Source organism: Miniopterus schreibersii, assembly GCF_964146895.1.
Source record: "Miniopterus schreibersii genome assembly, chromosome: 20".
NCBI classification, from domain to species: Eukaryota; Metazoa; Chordata; class Mammalia; order Chiroptera; family Miniopteridae; genus Miniopterus; species Miniopterus schreibersii.
This window is the reverse complement of record NC_138122.1, coordinates 4,154,687-4,174,064: the sequence shown is the minus strand read 5'-3', so window position 1 is coordinate 4,174,064 and position 19,378 is coordinate 4,154,687. Positions and strand designations below refer to the sequence as shown.

Sequence of the window (19,378 nt, the reverse complement as noted above, 5' to 3'; positions counted from 1 at the left end):
CCTTCCCCAGCTCCCGCTCCTCAGCGCAGCTTCTCGCTGGGCCGCGCCGTGCCGGGTTGGAGCCCCTTGGCCCGCCTGGCCCTCCTGCACCCCAACCCCTGCCCACGCCCTCTCACCTCTATGCCCCCCTCGCTCTCTCCTCCTGGTGCATTTGTGTGTTTGCTCCCTTACCTTCACCTCAGTGGGATTTGGTGAGCAAACAGAGAAAAACGCCTGTGTTCAGTCCACCACGTCAACTAAAATACCCGAAGTGACTGGCAGTCGGGGGAGGTAGGGGGGCAGCTACAGTCTTCCACACGTTTTTCTGCTCCACTTTTGGGAACTAAAATGATAACAGCCGCGGCTCTTGTCCTCCTGCTTCCCCTGTTTAACAGTCATCTTTGCAGGGAGGTACCCCTCGACCGTGACACTGTTGCCTAAACCTGCGCCTGGCAGGACAGTCCTTCAGGGACGGAGCTGCTTGTCCTTGTCACCAGGACGCTCATGTTGGGACAGGTGGTCACAGTCCGGCTGGAGAGCATTTCTGATGCAATACAACCTTGCTCAGCAGGAGAGAAAAAGGGAACGGAAGCTTCCGGGTCCCAGCAGTCTTCTCCACACGACCTTGGCCGAGAGAAGGGTGCCAGGAAGATGTGAAAGCCAGTCTCATTTAGGAAATGGTCAGTCATTTTGCTAATTTTCACCAGAGAGAAAAAGTGTGTGGGAATTTTTTAAATGCCTTCCTTTTTTCCTTCCTTCCTTTTTTCCTTCCTTCCTTTTTTCCTTCCTTCCTTCCTTCCTTCCTTCCTTCCTTCCTTCCTTCCTTCCTTCCTTCCTTCCTTCCTTCCTTCCTTCCTTCCCTCCCTCCCTCCCTCCCTCCCTCCCTCCCTCGCTTCCTCGCTTCCTTCCTTCTTGCCTGCCTGCCTGCCTGCCTCCCTTCTTGCTTGCCAGGCATGTTGTATTTAAACTATTGGGTTCAGACTGGGAGAAAATGAACCAAGGTTTTCATTAAAGTACAGAAATCCTAGGGCTGAAGCCGCCATGTGCAATGTAAATGAAGCCCGACTCTGCCTGGCAGAGCTCTTTCCTCACCCCCATCTCTTTTGCTGTGTTTGCAATTTGGAAGCCCTACCAGAGTCTGAGGCCTCCTAGGAAAAATATTTGTTTAAAGTCTTCAATTTTCTCTGTGTCTTTAAAGGCCACTGTGGCTTTTGGTCCTGGAATCAGCTTTTCTAGGCATATCACATTGGACTCCAGCTGTGACCTTTCTGGGGGCATGAACTTTACAGAACTCTAGCAGAGATCTGAGGATTCTTGTTCAAGAGAAATTGGTGGCAAGCCCTGTGTGGAGCTGCAAGGGGCCTGCAGGCAGATTTCCTTGACTTCTAGCTCCCCTGTCAACAATGAACCAACGACTTGACCACGTGTGATGTTCCAGCATTGCACAGAGATTCTGTGGAAGATATGAAAGTAGGATTAACACAGGAGTCCTGGTCTCTGCCCCCATGGAGCATTCAATATGCTCAATGAAAGAATCACAGAATACTAAGACAGCAAAGTTGGCACAACCTGCGAAAACACAGGAGTTCAGAGGAGATGGCAACCAGTAGATGATGGAAATCAGTGAAGGAAATAAGACTTCCAGTCTGAAGAATCACAGCATTTCAGCAGGCAGCACAGGTGACAGGTGGGGGGGGCTTTGTCAAGACAGAAAGGCAGGAATGAGTGCCAGATGTTTGAGCAGGAGTGAACTGATGACTCAAGGTTGCACTGTAAGGGAAAGGGAAGAGGAACGGAGAGGAAGTGATAGCATTGTAATTAGCTAGTTATTAATAATAAGAAAGGAGCGGAGGGAAGGCCAGGCCTTAAAGGCAGGTCATTTGGGCAGCTTCACCAGAAAGCTGCAGCTTTGCACTCCCCAAGGAGCCACCAGCCTACTCCCTGCAAAATACTGGGGGAAGAGCCTGGACAAAGGGAAGATAGATGCATGCCAGTAAACTTGGGGTGACATAGGGAAGGTACTTGCTGCCAGTCAAACCTGGGGACAGAGATCATTGGCCAGAATGGGCATGGCCACTGCAAGCGCATGAAAATTTGGGAATACATAATCTCCTAAACAAAGGAGTTTGCTCTCTTGATGCTTGCTGCTCTTGCTGCTCTTGGTGTGCTTGGCTCGTGACTCTTGTTATGCTTGACTCTTGGCTTGAGGGGCTCTTTTGCTCCTATGGCCCATGGCCATGTGGACCCCACATGCAATGGACTGATGAGCTGCAGCAGGAAACAAGCTAAGCTGGCCTGGTCTGGATTGGATTTGACTCCAAGATGGAATGAAAACTCTGGACACTAGCTCTGATTTTAGCTCTACTGAAACCCCAGCTACACTTCTTCTATGACTGGACTAAGGGAAGTGGGACTTTGGAAACACAGGGGTGTAATTTCATGGAAATAAAGCTTTCTAAGACACCACATTCTCCTGTGGGGGTCTCTGGAAATGCTTATTCCAGCAGTACCCCCAAAAACCCCACTTCCATGAGCAATCGGGGGAGACAGGACCCTGTCCCCTTCATTAACAGAAGGAGTGAGTCATTCGAGGTGAGATTTAGGAGAGGGAAGCTTCTAGAGAAAAAGCTTACAGAACAGCTTCAATTTTTGTTGTTGTTATTGCTTTTAGTTTAACAACAGTCGATGTTTTGATCTACAATTTTCCCTCTGAGTGGTTTACCATTCTTTGAGATTAATCCAGAGGTAGGCTGAGACTTACTTTTGCTCCCCACCTACCCAACCTCTCTTCAATCTCCAAGCTTTCAGTGGGCTGTGGTGTCAAGTGTGAGATAAGGGTTTATTTCATTTAGCATAGGCCTATCTGGCAGCCGGGGCCTGAAGTGCCAAATCCACTCTAGCCTGTGCCTCTCACACAATCTAACAGCCATCTGCCCACGTCACTTTTTAGAATATCTGGTCCTATCGTGTCATTCGATGTCCATCATTCATTCATTTAATAAATACTTACTGAGCATCTGCTAAGGGCCAGGCACTGTTTGAGGTGCTGGAGACACAGCAGTGAACAAAGTGGATACTCTTCTCCAGAAGAGGCGCTCACCTCCCTGGGGGTTATAGGCACTGTGACAAGGCCACAGAGAGTTACAGAATAATCACAGAATTTTTTGGAGTGTTATTTTACTAAATGGTAAGTAATTGAAAACAATGCTTTGTATTTAAAAAATATATGGAGTGGAATATAAAATTCATATACATCTTTTTTTTTCCTTTTAAATATATATCTTTATTGATTTCAGAGAGAGGAGAGGGAGAGAGATAGAAACATCAATGATTAGTCATTGATCGGCTGCCTCCTGCACGCCCCCGACTGGGGATCGACCCCGCAACCCAGGCATGTGGATCCTAGGTTGACGCTCAACTGCTGAGCCACACGCCTGGCGGGGCCATATACATCTTTTAAAAACATTTCTTTCTTTCTTTTTTTTTTTTAAAATATGTCTTTATTGATTTCAGAGAGAGGAAGGGAGAGAGAGGGAGGGAGAAACATCAATGATGAGAGAGTTATTAATCGGCTGCCTCCTGCACCCCCCCACTGGGGATCGAGCCTGCACCTGGGCATGTGCCCTCACTGGGAACTGAACCATGATCTCCTGGGTCATAGGTCAAAGCTCAACCACTGAGCCTCGCGGCCCAGCCAAAATTCACATACATTTTTAAGCTAAAGCAAGACTTTAAAGAAATGCTGTTGTGGCAGCTTGTTCTGGGCTGTGTTCCCAAGTCCCCAGAGGTGCATATACTGATCCTCCGCCCTTAGGAGCACTTTGGTGGAAAAGTTTGCAGAGCACTGTCCTACTTAACAACTTCTGGTGGTCTCACTGTCTGCAAGGTCAAGTGAAAACTTTGTGGGCACTCAAGGTTCTTCCAGACTTGGTCTGAGACCATTTTTTCTGGTACTCACCTCGCTTCCTCCGCCCTCTTTCTCCAGCAGGGGTGACCATTTCCTAAACATCCCAATTACTGACTGTGCTGAGCGTCCACTAGGCGGTGGGGGGGGAGGGTTTGTATATGAAAGACACAGTCCAGTTCATAACCCACAAGAGCAAACCAGGAAGAAAGGGAATGTCTTAAAAAATTAAAACAAAAAAACAAATCAAAGTAGAGCTACAAGTTAAAAAGTAAAAAAACAATAAAAAATTTAATTATCGCCCTGGTAGGTGTGGCTCAGTTGTTTGAGCGTGCACCGAGGGGTTGCTGGTTTGATTCCCCTTTAGGGCACATGCCCAGATTGCAGGTTCGATCCCCGGTGGTCAGGGTGCCTTTGGGAGGCAACCAATGTTTCTCTATCACATCGATGTTCCTCTCTCCCTCTCCCTTCTTTACTCTCTAAAATCAATAAAAACATATTAAAAATTTAATTATCAATTACCTTTTTTCAAATCAAGTCCTAAAATATATAGAGGTATAGGAGGAGCCCTGTGGAACTTCTATGCTAATCGCTAATTTTGTTGAGCACTTGCTAAGAGCTCTATGGGCACTGTCTTATTTAAACCTTACAACCACTCTATAAAATAGGTACAATTTTTATTCCCATTTTACAGATGATGAAACTGAGGCTTGGAGAAATCAAATAAACTGCCTGAGGAAGAACAACTAGTGAATGGCACAGCCACTTTTGAACCACAGGTTTGTCATCTGGAGCTTGTGTCTTAACCATTGTCCAGCACTGCTTCTCATTTAGCTACGTTATCTTATAAATTAGCAACTGAGTGTTTGGTCGCACTGATGCAAGGTAATGGCAAGCTGGGGCTAGAACCCAGGTTTATGACACCCAGGGCACTGTGTTACTTTCATATCTAACCCACCCACCCGTCCTTTTCAACAAAACACTCATTTTTCCTTGTTGGGAGCTCCAGGCTCAAAATACTAGAGGAATAAATATAATTTAGAGAGCCAAGCATTGAATTTCATCTCCCACTCCATTTAGCAGTCAAAACCGCTAAGCCACACCGAGAACGCTGCCCACAGTCGGGAAGAGCATGTTAAAGCAGGTCGAGGGGGGCCCCCCTTCCCAGGAATGCGGATGGCCAGAAGGAAGAGCATTAACGGGAAAGGGAGGTAAGGAAAGTTCGGTGGGGGTAGAGAACACTGCATGGTGTCCATCGCTTGCAGATCCAAAACTCTGGGGCCTGACCAGGGGACTGCAACGGATGTAAATGCCCAGGAAGCCTGGACAGAGGTGGGTCCCCACCTTCACAGGCGCCAGGCCTCCTAGCACAATGAGAGGTGCTGGGAAGTGGCCCCGGGCACCAAGGCTCAGGAGCTTCCCTCTGCCTTGGAAAGACTTGGCGAAGTTAAAAAGAAGAGCAAATTCTTCACAAGCCGGGCAGTGTGAGTTAAGAGGAAAAACGGTGTGGGCTGGACGGCGTCCACCAGGGCAGGAGGGAGAACAGTCTCAGCTGCAGCGGCCGGAATCCCCTAAGCCAGGCTCCCACCCAGATGGAGGCCCCGCTTTCCCCGGCAGGCGGTCTCTTCCCATTGTGACAGCACCGTTCCTGGGTCTTGCACCATGAGGGAGAGTGGAGAGCAAGCATTTTGAAAATGGTTGAAATAAAAATAGTTCAGAAGTTAGAAAGGAGTTTATAAACCTAGACCTTGGTTGCACGTTGCTTCGAAATGCCACCACGGTACACATACGCATGTGATACTGAAGAACAGCAGAAATGTGCTAAGTCTGCACGACCTTTGTTTTTCTTCCTCAAATGGATTTTAGGCAGAATATACTGTATAGTCATCTCTCCATATCCGGTATCCAAGGGGCACTGGTTCGAGGACCCCTCAGATATCATCAGAGCCTTACATAAAATGGCGTATACCCTACCCACATCCCCCCACATGCTTTAAATCATCTCTAGGTTGCTTCTAATCCCTTTGCAATGTAAATGCTATGTAGTAGTTGTTATACTGTATTGTTTAGGGACTGAAGATGAGAAAAAAGTCAGTACAGACCTAACAATTTTAAGCCTAATTACTACCTTTTTTCAAATTGAGTCATAAAATGTATAGAAGTAGGAGGAACCCTGTGGGGCTTCTATGCTAATCAATAATTTTATTGAGCACTTGCTAAGAACTCTATGAGTACTATCTTATTTAAACCTTGCAACCACTCTATAAAATGGGTATGGTTTTTATTCCCATTTCACAGATGATGAAACTGAGGCTTGGAGAAAGCAAATAAACTGCCTACGGAAATACAACTAGTGAATGACACAGCCAGTATTTGAACTATAGGTTTGTCATAACAGCAACAGTGTAACAATTTCCCCCTAATATTTTCCATCTGTGGGTGTGTGAGTCTGGATGCAGAACTCGTGGATACAGGGGGCCAACTGTACAACATTCCAAAATAGGGTGTAGATGATATTTTTCCTTCCCTGAAAATAATTTCATCATTTAGTTTTAGCTCTTTGTTCTCTCCCTCAAATATTGAGGGTATAGATATTTCAGTGTTCCGTTAAGAAATATTTTCTGGTAACCACAGAGGTTAGAACATAAATTTGAAAAAGAATACTTTGAGTCTTGGAGGACATTCTTAACTCCTCTTAGTTTAATGTATTTAAGGTTAGGAGCAAGACAAAACAAACACATGGAAAATAACAAAACCAGAGCAAAACTTACCTCCTCCAAACTCTTAGAATAGTAGCTGTAAAAACAATGTAGAGAATGGTCACCTGAGTGGGCTGGGGCCAGATTGGCGCTCTGATAATGCCAGTTACTTACTATGTGGCCTTAAGTAAGATCCTTAACTTTTCCAAACCTAGTTTTGTTCTCTGTAAAATGCATAATAGTCCTCATTTCCCAGAGCTAGTGTAGGGTTAAGCACAGGCATGCTTGTTGTCAAGCATGGCACAGAGTATGAACTGTATCTTAGCTGTTGTTGTAAGGGGTACAAATGCAGAAACAGAGTAAACAGCGCAGGGGAAGCCTCTCGGGAAGGAGTAGGCCCACCCCAGGCGCTGAGGCAGGGCTCTGCTGGCACAAACAGCGCCTCTTCTGAGCACATGGCAGGCACTTACATCTTCCAGGGCCGAGTCTGTCCCACGCCAGGGCGCCCAGCCGGTGAGTGGGCAGAGGCCCTGAAGGGACTCATTAAAGGAATGATTACTTTGGGGAAATGGCAAAGACAAATACTGTACGATTCCACTTATATGTGGAACAGGGGAAGCTGTCGGAGGGTCAACATGAACGCTATTTTCTAAGTAACAGTTATCCCAACATTTCCTATTTCTCTGTGCTTTGAGGTTAATACTGCCCGCTAAGAAGTTCCAGAGCTGTGGGGATGACCTGGAGATATGTGCAGGGAAAGATGAGAAATTTATAGTGACTTCAGTATAGAACTGACAGGACCTAATGACTGGAAATGAGCTGGAGAAGTTGGCTAGGGGCAGGCAGGAAAAGTATGCCTGATGTAGTAAGGAGATTAGTTTATCCTTGATGCACAGGCAATGGGGAGCCAAAGGCATTTTTTTAAGCAGGGCTGTTTCATGCTCAGATTTACACTCTAGTATTGATACAGTGGTAATTAACTTAGTTATTAATAACAGGAAGGGAGCAAGGGGAAGGCCAGACATTATAGGCATGTTCCTTGCAAAACACTGGGGGAAGGAGACTGGACAAAGAAAAGGTAGACGCATGGCCAGTAAAGTTGGGATGAGTAGGGGAGATACTTGCCTGTCAACCACACCTGGGGACGGAGATGGTTGGCCAGGATGGGCATGGCCACTGCAAGCCCACGAAGATTTGGATATTTAATTCCCTAAACAAAGGAGTTTGCTCTCTTATGCTCTTGGTTCCTCTGGGCACGCTTGGTTCAAGGCTCACACCTGGCTTCCTGGCATCCACCCACATGGCCCATGGCCATGTGGACCCCACACAAGGGACTAATGGACTGTGACTAGCTTGATGCTGTACTGGACCCAGCAAGGAAACTCGGGACACTGGTTCCGCTTCTGGCTCTGCTGAAGCCCCAGCTATACTTCTTCGATGACTGGACTAAGGGAAATGGGACTTCACAAACACAGGGATTTAACGCCACGCAGATAAAAATTCCTCATCCTCCCGTGCCAGCCTCAGAAAATTCCTAAGAAGTCCACCCCCAGCAGCACCCAGTGGGAAGGAGCACCCCCACTCGGCCCAGTGTCAGCAGGAGACGTCTGTAGGCAGTGTGCCCATGGGCTGCAGGGCAGGCCGGGCGCCCCGGCTGCAATACATCAGGAGCAGCCATAAGCAGGTTAACTGTTTCATCCTGTGCCGTTTTCCTTTTCCCCTTTTCACCCTGAAACACCGGAGCACCCAAAAGAGCTGTCAAACATCCTTGGGGTTTGTGCGGACGCTCTGAGAAGGGCAGTGCTTCTGTGCCAACGGCGATCCCAGGGGCCTAGAAGCTCTGCACGGACGGTCCAGGCTCGGGCCTGGCACTTGGCGGCCCAAGAAATAGCAGCGAGAAAGTCCTGAATGTCGCTTATCGGTACTTTCCCTGGTTGTCTAAAGTAAGATGAGTGCCCACAGGCTTTTATTTTCAGGGTCACATTTCGTGGCTGGAACCTGATGATTATTTTCAAGCAATACCTCCTGGCATAAAGTACAACGTTAACACGCGGAGTCCAAGAGCCTTGGGTTTCAGACGTGAGAAGCCGCCCGCACCGGCGACAGGCGAGCCCTGGGCCCGCGCCCAGCTCCCGCAGCTCCCTCTAGAAAATCAAAGCGCCCTTCCGCGCTGAAATGTGGCCTTCCCTGCGCAACCCCTTTCTCAGAGCTCCCGACGGGGTATCAGATTCAGCGGAAGCCCTGCCGGGAGGGGAGGCGCGGAGGGAGGGGAGGGAGAGCCGGGCCCGCCGGGCCCCGGGGGCGCGGCCTCCGGGAGTGAACGGCCTCGGCGGGCGCGGGACGTGTGCGCGCCGTTTGCTTTGGCCGCCGCGCGCCGGAGGCCTCAGGGTCACGCTCCCCGGGGATCCCGCGGCCTGTCGCCTGCGCTGCCCCGCGTTTCCGGGCGCAAAGGGGCGCCGGCCCGGCCCGAGGGCGCCCCCTCCCCGCGGGGTCCACTTGGGCGCCCCGCTCCCCGCGGGGTCCACTTGGGCGCCCCCTCCCCGCGGGGTCCACTTGGGCGCCCCCTCCCCGCGGGCTCCGGCCGGGCGCCCCCTCCCCGCGGGGTCCACTTGGGCGCCCCCTCCCCGCGGGGTCCACTTGGGCGCCCCCTCCCCGCGGGGTCCGGCCGGGCGCCCCCTCCCCGCGGGGTCCACTTGGGCGCCCCCTCCCCGCGGGGTCCACTTGGGCGCCCCCTCCCCGCGGGCTCCGGCCGGGCGCCCCCTCCCCGCGGGGTCCACTTGGGCGCCCCCTCCCCGCGGGGTCCGGCCGGGCGCCCCCTCCCCGCTGCTGGGCTCCGCGCAGGGCAGGCGCCGGCGCGGCGACTGAAACCACAGGCGCGCGGCCTCCAGAGCGCGAGCCGGGCCCCAGGGAACCGGCTTCGACCTCCCCGTCCCTGCAGGGCCCCAGACCGCAGGACCCGGCCGGGCAGCCCTTGCTTTCTCTTGTTCTGTTTGTGTGTGTGTGTTTATTTTTGTTTAACATATTACAGAGGGCCCTTTTTCTCCCCAGTGACCCATCCCACCCCTTCTACCCCCCTCCCCAGCCCCTCTCCACACCGTTGTCCGTGTCCTTGGGTGGTGGTTTTGTTCTGTTTTTAAGGAAAGGGCATCTCCGCGAACCCCAATAACAGAAAATACCTAGAAACCCTCAAGGCCCGGGCTCTGCCCCCACAGCCCCCTGCCTGCAGAGCCCCGTGCACCCACAGCCCTGTCCCCCTGTCCCCACAGGCCCCTGCCTGCAGAGCCCTCTGCCCCCACAGCCCCCACAGCCCCCTGCCTGCAGAGCCCCGTGCCCCCACAGCCCCGTCCCCCTGTCCCCACAGCCCCCTGCCTGCAGAGCCCTCTGCCCCCACAGCCCCCACAGCCCCCTGCCTGCAGAGCCCCGTGCCCCCACAGCCCTGTCCCCCTGTCCCCACAGCCCCCTGCCTGCAGAGCCCTCTGCCCCCACAGCCCCCACAGCCCCCTGCCTGCAGAGCCCCGTGCCCCCACAGCCCTGTCCCCCTGTCCCCACAGCCCCCTGCCTGCAGAGCCCTCTGCCCCCACAGCCCCCACAGCCCCCTGCCTGCAGAGCCCCGTGCCCCCACAGCCCTGTCCCCCTGTCCCCACAGGCCCCTGCCTGCAGAGCCCTCTGCCCCCACAGCCCCCACAGCCCCCTGCCTGCAGAGCCCCGTGCCCCCACAGCCCTGTCCCCCTGTCCCCACAGCCCCCTGCCTGCAGAGCCCTCTGCCCCCACAGCCCCCACAGCCCCCTGCCTGCAGAGCCCCGTGCCCCCACAGCCCCGTCCCCCTGTCCCCACAGCCCCCTGCCTGCAGAGCCCCGTGCCCCCACAGCCCCGTCCCCCTGTCCCCACAGCCCCGTCCCACAGCCCCCTGCCCTCAGAGCCCTGTCCCCACAGCCCCCTGCCCCCACAGCCCCCTGCCCCCACAAGACCACTGCCCCCTGCCCCCAGAGCCCCCTGCCCCCACAGACTCCTGCCCCCACAGACCCTTGCCCCCACTGTCCCCACTGCCCCCTGCCCCCACAGCCCCGTCCCTAGGTTCCCAGGCTCCCTCAGACAGGACGGCAAGAAGCGGTGGATTTTTGATGGGGGCGAGGGGGTAGTGAGGCATATTTATCAAACTAGTATAAGATACACATGAACTCTTTTTAAATTTAAAACTTTATGAAGTTCCCGGGCTAATGCATAAATATATTCTCATTATAAAACGTGGAAACTTTCAAGGCCCCATGACCTGTTCTCTTCAACCCTCCCCCCCCTCAAGCCATCTCTGTTAAGTTTATGAATATTCTTCTAGATTTTCCTCTGTGTTGTTATGTGTACAGAAATAGAAAGCTTTGTTTTATCTAGAACAAAAACAAGATTTTCTTGTACGTGTTGTTTGTAACTTATTTTCAGTAGGCCTTGAAAGGGTTTCTTTGCTAGCACGCGGAGCTCTGCCTTCGCCTCCCAAAGCTGGTCTCTAACTGCACAAGGAGAGGGCGAGAGGGGGCTCGGTTTCCCTAGGCTCCCAGAGCTCTGCCTGGGGGCCAGTCCAGCAACACTCCCACTTCTTGTTCCCCTTCCCCCACCTTTTGTATGGTCTGCTGCTAAAAATGGGTTTTAAATGTTTAAATGGTTGAAAGAAATAAAAGAATAATGTTCTGTGACACATGAAACTTAAATTTAGTGTCCATAAATAAGTTTTATTGGGACAGGCTACACTCATTCATTTCCGTATTGTCTATGGCTGCAATTCATACCACAAGACAAGAGCACAGGACATATTTGGGACAGAAGTCACATGGCTTACAAAACCTAAAATATTTACTCTCTGTCCTTTACAGAAAGACTTGGCAGACCTCTGATCTAAGCAATAGTTTCAACTCAGTAGGATGCAAAATGTTCAGAAAGTTATTGCACTCTTAGACATTAAAAATAAAGCCGAGCACAGAGGATGGCCCCGGTTCTACAGCAGTCCCGCTGTGCACCACTGTGGCCTTTGGCCATCCCTTCCCTCTCTAGGGGTCAGCTTCCACATCTGCAGTGCAAAGGGCTAGACTAGATCTCTAAGCATCCTTTCAGCAGTAACATTTTAACATTCTACATTTGGAATTTTTACATGTTATTGCTGACCATCCATATGTCAGAAGATGAGATGTCATTAGTGGGCAAAGTGAACCCTCTAGATCAGAGTGTGTGGTGGTGGCCTGGTGTCTCTATTGTCCCTCCATCTGCTTCCGGTCTATACCCTTCCCCATCACCAGACCCTCACTCATCAATCTTGCTAAAAGGCCTCTTCTCCAACTGGAGACCAGAGTTTTTTGCCTTCAGCTCTGTTGACATTTGGGGCAAGAGAACTCTGTTGGTGGGGGCTGTCCTGTGCACTGTGGTGTGTATAGCAGCACCACTGGCCTCTATCCACTCTGTGCTAATCGCACCCACTCCATAACCCCGGCTTCCCCTTGGGTTGTGACAGTCAAAAATATTTTCAGGCACTGCCAAATGTTTCCTAGTAAACAAAATTGCTCCCACTGAGAACCACTGCCCTAAACCTAGGTCTCTTTCTAAGCCTGGCTCAAGTTGCCAGATTCTGCTCCCCAGCTATGCAATGCTAAGGCACCTGCCCTGTACCCATAGCTTATAACTGAACCATACAAACTATTGCTGAATTAATTGTAATAATTTTTTATGAGGTGGCTTATATTATCTTGTATTCATCATTTACAATGTGCATATTTCATTCCCCAAAACATAGTGAATGCATTTTGAAGGCAGGGACTGTGTTTTATAACTGCTTTGATTTTGCATGTGAGTGCACACACAGATTCAATCATACTTGTTCATTCAAATTTCCTTGTCTCCATTGTGGCCCAGCAGATGGGCTGCTGTCTCTGGTAGAGCCAGAAAGAGAGAATTAAGCTGATCTAGTCAAAGTTCTTCAGGTTTGACCGTGATCCTGGGTGTCAGGGGTAGGATAGGGGAGGCAATGGGAGATCTGATTATCTGGGCACTCCCCCTAGTGATACTATAATGATCTTAAAAGTTGTTGAAATGTGAGCCTAAGATTAGAGGGTGACTTTTTAGGCAAGTTTCCATGGCAGCTGGCAGAGGAAGTGCTTTGGACTTCAGAGTCCCACAGTCAAAGTCCTAATGGGAAAAGAAAACTGGGGGTTAGGGATTCCTGGTGTAAAATCACCTAGAAAAAGCTGTGGATGAGGTTCTTGGCTGAATAGGATTTTTTAAAATAGGTGATTTCTAATCTCCAGGCCAAAATCCACATCTCATCTCTGGTATCTCTGACTGGTCCAGGGAGGGACACATCAAGAACCCACGGCAGGTTCCTGATTGCCTAATCCCTGGGCCAAGCCTCTGGCCTGTGTGGGGGTATGGCAGAGTACTGGGTAGCCTTATTTCTAGCTCCCCATCCCAATTAAAAAAAAAATCTTTGTTGATTTCAGAGAGAAGAAGGGAGAGGGAGAGAGAGAGAAACATCAATGATGAGAGAGTCATTGATTGGCTGTCTCCTGTATGCTCCCCACTGGGGATCGAGCCCACAACCCAGGGATGTGCCCTGACAGGGAACTGAACCTCGATCTCCTGGATCCTAGGTCAATGCTCAGCTGCTGAGCCATGCCCGGCTGGGCAGTGTCCCAATTTTTTTAATAGGAAGCCCAAGGGCAGGATCCATGTCCCACTATCCTTGTGTGGTGGAAGGAACACTGGCCATGGAATCAGAACACGTGGACCTTAGTCCCCTACAGGTGAATGACTATTGCCAGTGGCTCTCCCTGACTGTCGCTGCCCATTTATGCTGTAGAGGGCAATGCCCCTGAAGTGGACAGGCTCTAAGGTAGCCCCCATGATTCCTACCTCTTAGTATTCATGTTTTTGTGAATAAAACACCTGGCTCTTGAGTGTAAGTGGGACCCATGACTTGCTTCTAACCAATAGAACATGGCCAATGTGATGTGATGGGCTATGTTAAATTGCATAAAACTCCCTCCAGCAGACTGGAGTTAGAAGGAGTTAGAAGCGCTCCTGCTGGCCTTTAAGAAGTGAGCTGTCAGGCTGCAAACTGCCAGTGGGGAGGGCCACATGGCAGGGAACTGGGGGTGCTCTCTAATCAATAGCCAGTGAAAACCAGAAACTCTCAGTCTATAACCACAAAAAACTGAGTGCTGCCAACAGCCCCGTGAATGGGAAGGCGTGTCCTTCCCCAGCTGAGCATCCAGATGAGAAACCAGCACTGGCCAAGACCTGCTGCAGTCTCGGGAGCCTGGAAGCAGAGGCTCCAGCTAAGCCACGCGTGGACTCCCGTCCCACGGAAACCATGAGATTAAAAATGCCTGTCGTTCTAAGCTGCCAGGTCTGTGGTAATTTGTCACACAGCAACAGATAATAAATACACACATCCATTTGGTCTGTGTGTGGAGGGCCTTGTGGCCTGCAGTGCACTGTATGTGCACAGGGCATTACTGGGTCCAACACCTGGCACGGCGTCAAGTACCCTGCACTCCCAGTAACTGTGCGGGGTGAGGCTCCTGCAAAATTAGGATAAAATGGGCATGAAGGTGAGCAGCACAACAGAAAAGAACAGGACAAGGGACAACCTGTAAAGCAACACGCTGACTTTTTTAAGTGCAGGGAGGGCCTTCACCTGGCAGACCTACGGGCTGATCGCACGTGGACTCAGGTTGCCAGCTGGTGGATCCCTTTCTTCCCCATCTCTCTAACTGGGGGGGTCTGTCCCATCCCACTGCCCAGCTGTGTGATGGGGCCCTGACCATTGCTGCTGTCCCAGCCCCTCAGCCACACGTGGCCTTGAGATGCACCTGAAGTATAAAATATACACTGGACTTTGAAGACAGTGCAATAGAAAGAGAATAAAATATGTTATTAACTTTTTATATTGGCCACAAGCTGAAATAATAATATTCTGTATTTTTAGGGTTAAATACATTATTAAAATTAACTTAGCCCGTATCTCTTGCTTGTTTTGAAATGACTACTAGAAAATTTTAAATCGCACGTGGCCTTGTTCTCCTGTGTCTGCCGGACAGCCCTGTCCTAGGGTAACATTCAAGGGTCAGCTTTGTGCTTTGATCTACTGTCGTGACAACTAACTGTGCCTGGCTGGTTGAGAGCTGCTGGCCAAGGTGAGGGCTCTACCGGGTCGGGGCCAAGGGACGCTGAGATGAGAGGACCCCTCACTGGCGCTCTGCTCCGGTGTCAGCCTGCCAAGAGCGGTGCTCCCCGGCCTTGGTGAACTTGGCGAGCGCCCAGGAAACACACCTACTGTATTGCCCGTCACTTGGCACAGCTCCCCTCGCCCCCCAGCTCGCACCTGTAGCCCTCCCTGGAGGAGAAGACTCACGACCAGCACACGTGGTCCTGGGCTGAGCGCAGGCAACGCCCGGGCAGGAGTCTCCCCCACTCATAACTGCTGGGGTCTCGGTGCGCAATGCCACGCACAGGAGAGGCTTCAGTCCCACCTCAGCACCATTTCCTCTCCGTTCTAACAGCGATGCTATAATCCCATCAGGTGGGCGTTCATAAAGGCTTCAGGATGGTTTTCTCTGGTGAAATCCAGATGCCCCTGGGAGGAGTAATCAATTCAGCTGATAGCTTTCATTTGTTTGAGTGGCTAAAAGTGAGGGTGCTGGAGTCTGCCTGAACCTGAAATCAAGCCCCACTACCTAACAGCTGTGTGAATCTGAACATGTTACTTAACCTCTCTGTGCCTCACTCTCATCCACACATGCAGGTAAGAGGACCATGTACTTTTTTTTTTTATTGCGGTAAGAACATTTTTCATGAGATCTATCCTCTTAATACATTTCTAAAGTGCACATGCGATAGTGTTGTTACCTACAGGCACAGTGTTGTACAGCGGAGCTCCAGAACTCATTTATTTCGCTTACCCGAAACCATGCTTGTGACTAGCAACTCCCATACCCCCCTCCCAGTTCCTGGCAACCACCATTCCATGCTCTGACTCCATGAACTGGACAGTTTTAGAGACCTCATATAAGTGGAATCATGCAGTATTTGTCCTTCTGTGGCTGGCTTATTTCTCTTAGCACAATGTCCTCCAGATTCACCTGTGCTGTCTCAGGTTGCAGAATTTCCTTCCTTTTTAAGGCTGAATAATATTTCATAAAAAAAGAAGAGCATGTACCCAATAGTGTGGTTGTTAGAATTAAGTGAAATTATTCACACAAAGTGTTCAGTGCTTGGCACATGTATGCACTCAATAAATGTTTTTTAAAAATTATTTCTGTATTCCTCTTGTATTAAAGGCCTGCTGTTTGAGGAAAACAGACGAATTAGGCACAACCCTGTCTCACTCACAGTCTTGGTGGGGAGTTAGTTGTGTGGACAAGTGCAAGCAGGCCCAACCTTTGGCTCTGTGACCTGTCCTCAGTTAAAACTCTGACCTTAGCTCGTGTGACAGCCTCTTCTCAAGGGTTTCCTCCTTCCTGGTCCCTGTCATTGGTTCTTCTTTCTCCTGGTATGTCCTGTGAATACTGGAATATTGGCGCTGCCTGACATTCCATCTTCAGCTCTCTTTCGTCTCTCCCTCCACACAACCCCCTGGTCTTCTTGTCACCTCCAGAGCTTCCATGCACCTAAACGCTGATAACTTCCAAACCTAGGTTCACCACCCAGCCCTCTTCCCCTGAGACCTGCAGATATAGCTCAAGTAGCCCTCCTTGGATGTCTCACAGGCACCTGAACTTGGAGGGCCCCAAGCTCAGCGCTATGCCTCCCCAATTCCTTATCTGATTGAACGGTGCCATCCCCGACTTGCTGAACCGCACCTAGGGAGTCACACTTGCTCCCTCGCCTTTGCTTACGTTCACTCTGCCCCCGTTCTCCCAGGTCCTGTAGATTCTGCTTCCTGAATGCCTTGACTTTGACCCTGCCCATCCTTGCTGCTCTGCTGGAATGCAGGCCCACAGGGCTTTCACCAAGTTATCTCCAAAACGGACTGCGTGCCTTCCGTTTTATACTTTCATATTCCTCACTAGTTGCTTTCTAAAATGCTATTTTTTCCAGGTCCAACTTCAAGTCAGTATGGTAAAAGGACCCTTGGAGCTCTGACTTTGTTTGGCTCACCGGCCCCATCCCTTAGGATTGTCCCACTCATGCTGTACTCCGGCTGCACTGAATTGCTTTCTGTCCCCACAGGGACTGTTACGCCTCTGTCTCTGTGCTGTTACACCTGTCTTTGACCTCCTCCCTCTCGGGCACCCTTCTCTGCCTTTTATCCTGCCCGTGGCCCCATAATCAACCTTCCACCAGTCACTTGAGACTTAGGGGTCATAGCCTCCAGCACACCTCTCTTGATTGGCCCCCTTGTGTTCTCCTGTGTTCACCTCTACCCTAGCACTCTACTGTGATGCCTCTCCAGCTAGACTATCAGCACCCAAGGGTCAGAGCCACCTCCTTCCTACTGCTTCTTCAGCACCTTGTGCAGTGCTGCTACAAAGAAGATGTTCAGGAAACAGTTTTTAAAGAAATGAATGGAAGTAATGTAACTGCCTTGTAGGGAGTCAGGATTGAGTAGTGGCCCAGTACATCGAATTTCAAGCCAGACTATAAATTCAAACCTTGGTTCTGCAGCTTACCTAGAGGCAAATTACTTCATCTTTCATGCCTCACTATCCTCATCGGTAAAATGGGGATAAGAGTACACAAAGTCATGAGTTAGTGGTGAGAATTAGAGAAGTTAATAGCCACAGAACACACAGAGTAGAACCTGGCATGTTTTATGTGCTACACAAGGGTAGCTGCTATGTCTAGGGTTGCAGACCTTTTAAGTGGCTTTCATTTGACCTGGATCTGTCTGACCTCAAAGCTTACACTGTTTCCACTATGCCATGCTACTGCAGGTTTGCATGAACTCGGCGCGAGGGCACTGGGATGCAATCTGAATAGAAAGGGAAATAGCATCAGTGGTCGGAAGTTCTGGCAGCTTAAAGCGTAGCATGCAAGGATGTGCCTGCTAAGGTGAAAGAATGGGTATAAAATTTTTCCCCATAACAGGAACATCCTAAATTTACAAGTTCATAAACCAAGTTGGTTCCTGTCCTACTTTCTATCAGTCATGTTACAGCCAACATTGTCTGTTGACTTAACTTAGCATGAAGGAAGGGTACTGATGTCTAGGACCGTTTCCTTGGGCGGTGGGGGATTTTCAGTCCCAGGCTTCAGGCCTTCTAAGAGATGAGAAGATCCTGCATTGGGGAACTCCAAGACTGAATGCCAAATTCCCTAAACTTCTGCCCTCATCCCCTAAGAGTCCTTTCTGTATTTCCCTGACCCAGTGGGAGAAGAGCCAATTTGGTGCATGGCCCAGGTTCTGGTCAATACTAAAATTTTAAAAAATTATCAAGACCTCTCCTTTGACAACTTACTGCCTCTAATGTTCCACAGAATAATCTAGAAGCTGGGGTCTAGGGCTTCAGCCTGATGTCTTCACCTTGGAACATAAGCCCTTTGTTAGAAGAGCAGATTAAGGGCAGCTTCCACCCTGTTGTGGCTGTATCCTCACATAGCACTCCCTCGTTGCTTTTCAAGGCAAAGGTTATATTTTACTGCCTACATGCTCAAGCAAGGGGAGGCGAGCTAGGATGTGGTGAGGGTGAGTCAGATATCAGGAAGCAGATGTCTACGTGATCACCAGAGGACATGGTTCTAAAGTATTTGCCATAGCACGTGGCTCTGAGGAGCTCCCTGAGCCGTGATAAGAAGTGTTGTTTAGCTTCTCAAAGTCTTAGCACTCCTGCTACATGCATGAGAATGGGATTTGCTTAGTGTAGGAAGGGGACAGGAAAAATTCAACATCAACCAGGAAGACTCTGCACTTCCCGTGGACAGAATAAATTCCTGGAAGGCAGGAAAGTCTGTTACCCATCTTTGTAGCTTGCACAGAACCTACTTTCTGAAACAAACGGATTTAGGGGCCCGATTACAGTTATATCCCAGGGGAATAAAATACAGGCCAAGTGAGTCCAGCCCACCCAGGCTTCTGGGTGGATACCGTGAGAGGGGAACAAGTCACACACGGTTGTTCCTCCCATCTTATCTCGGCACCATCTGCAGCCAGCCCTGTTCATCCAACAGGTATTTTGGGAGCCCCGCCGCGTGCCAAGCGGAGACACAGCATGGGGACGGCCGCAGAAAGAAGACACAGACCCCTCGGGAGCCGATGGGAAAGGACCCTCGAGCACTAACAGGGTGAGGCCATGGACGGAAACCACTGCTTTCTGCCTAGAAACCTATTCTATGAAATGTTATTTCTCACCATCTTTCCAATTCCCCAGCAATAAAGTTTATATGTGAAGATGGCCTGCAGTGGCCTGGAGGTCAAAACCGCGTCCTTTGGTCTCACCGAGACTTCTTTCAGGCTGGGTTTACCTACGTGCATGTGAACCTGCCTTGGGGACACCTGTGAAGCTGCTCATATTCGTCCTCGAGCTCCTTTACGTCGCTTACTATGTTCTTTCCCTCCCGGGCTGCTTCCCACCAGCTCCCTCTCGTTCACCCATCACCCCAAAGGCATACGCTGTGCTTCCGACTGCTGAGGAGCCTTGCTAGGTGCTGGGTATACACGTGAGGGAAACACTGTCACTTTCCGGGGGAATCCTGGCCCCGTGGAGAGACAGATCTACGGATACAGGATTCGAGGGTCATATACTCAGTGCCTGAGGACCCACATGGGACCACAGCTGCGTTACGCTCCCCGCTCCTACTCACCGGTCGGAGGAATCTG

At 50.5% G+C, this 19,378-nt stretch overlaps 1 protein-coding gene across 4 annotated transcripts in view; it reads right to left on the bottom strand.

Moving 5' to 3' along the window:
• Positions 1 to 19,378, bottom strand: part of CLMP (CXADR like cell adhesion molecule) — a 99,497-nt gene that overhangs the window by 38,437 nt on the left and 41,682 nt on the right. The gene's annotated exons all lie outside the window — the stretch shown is intronic.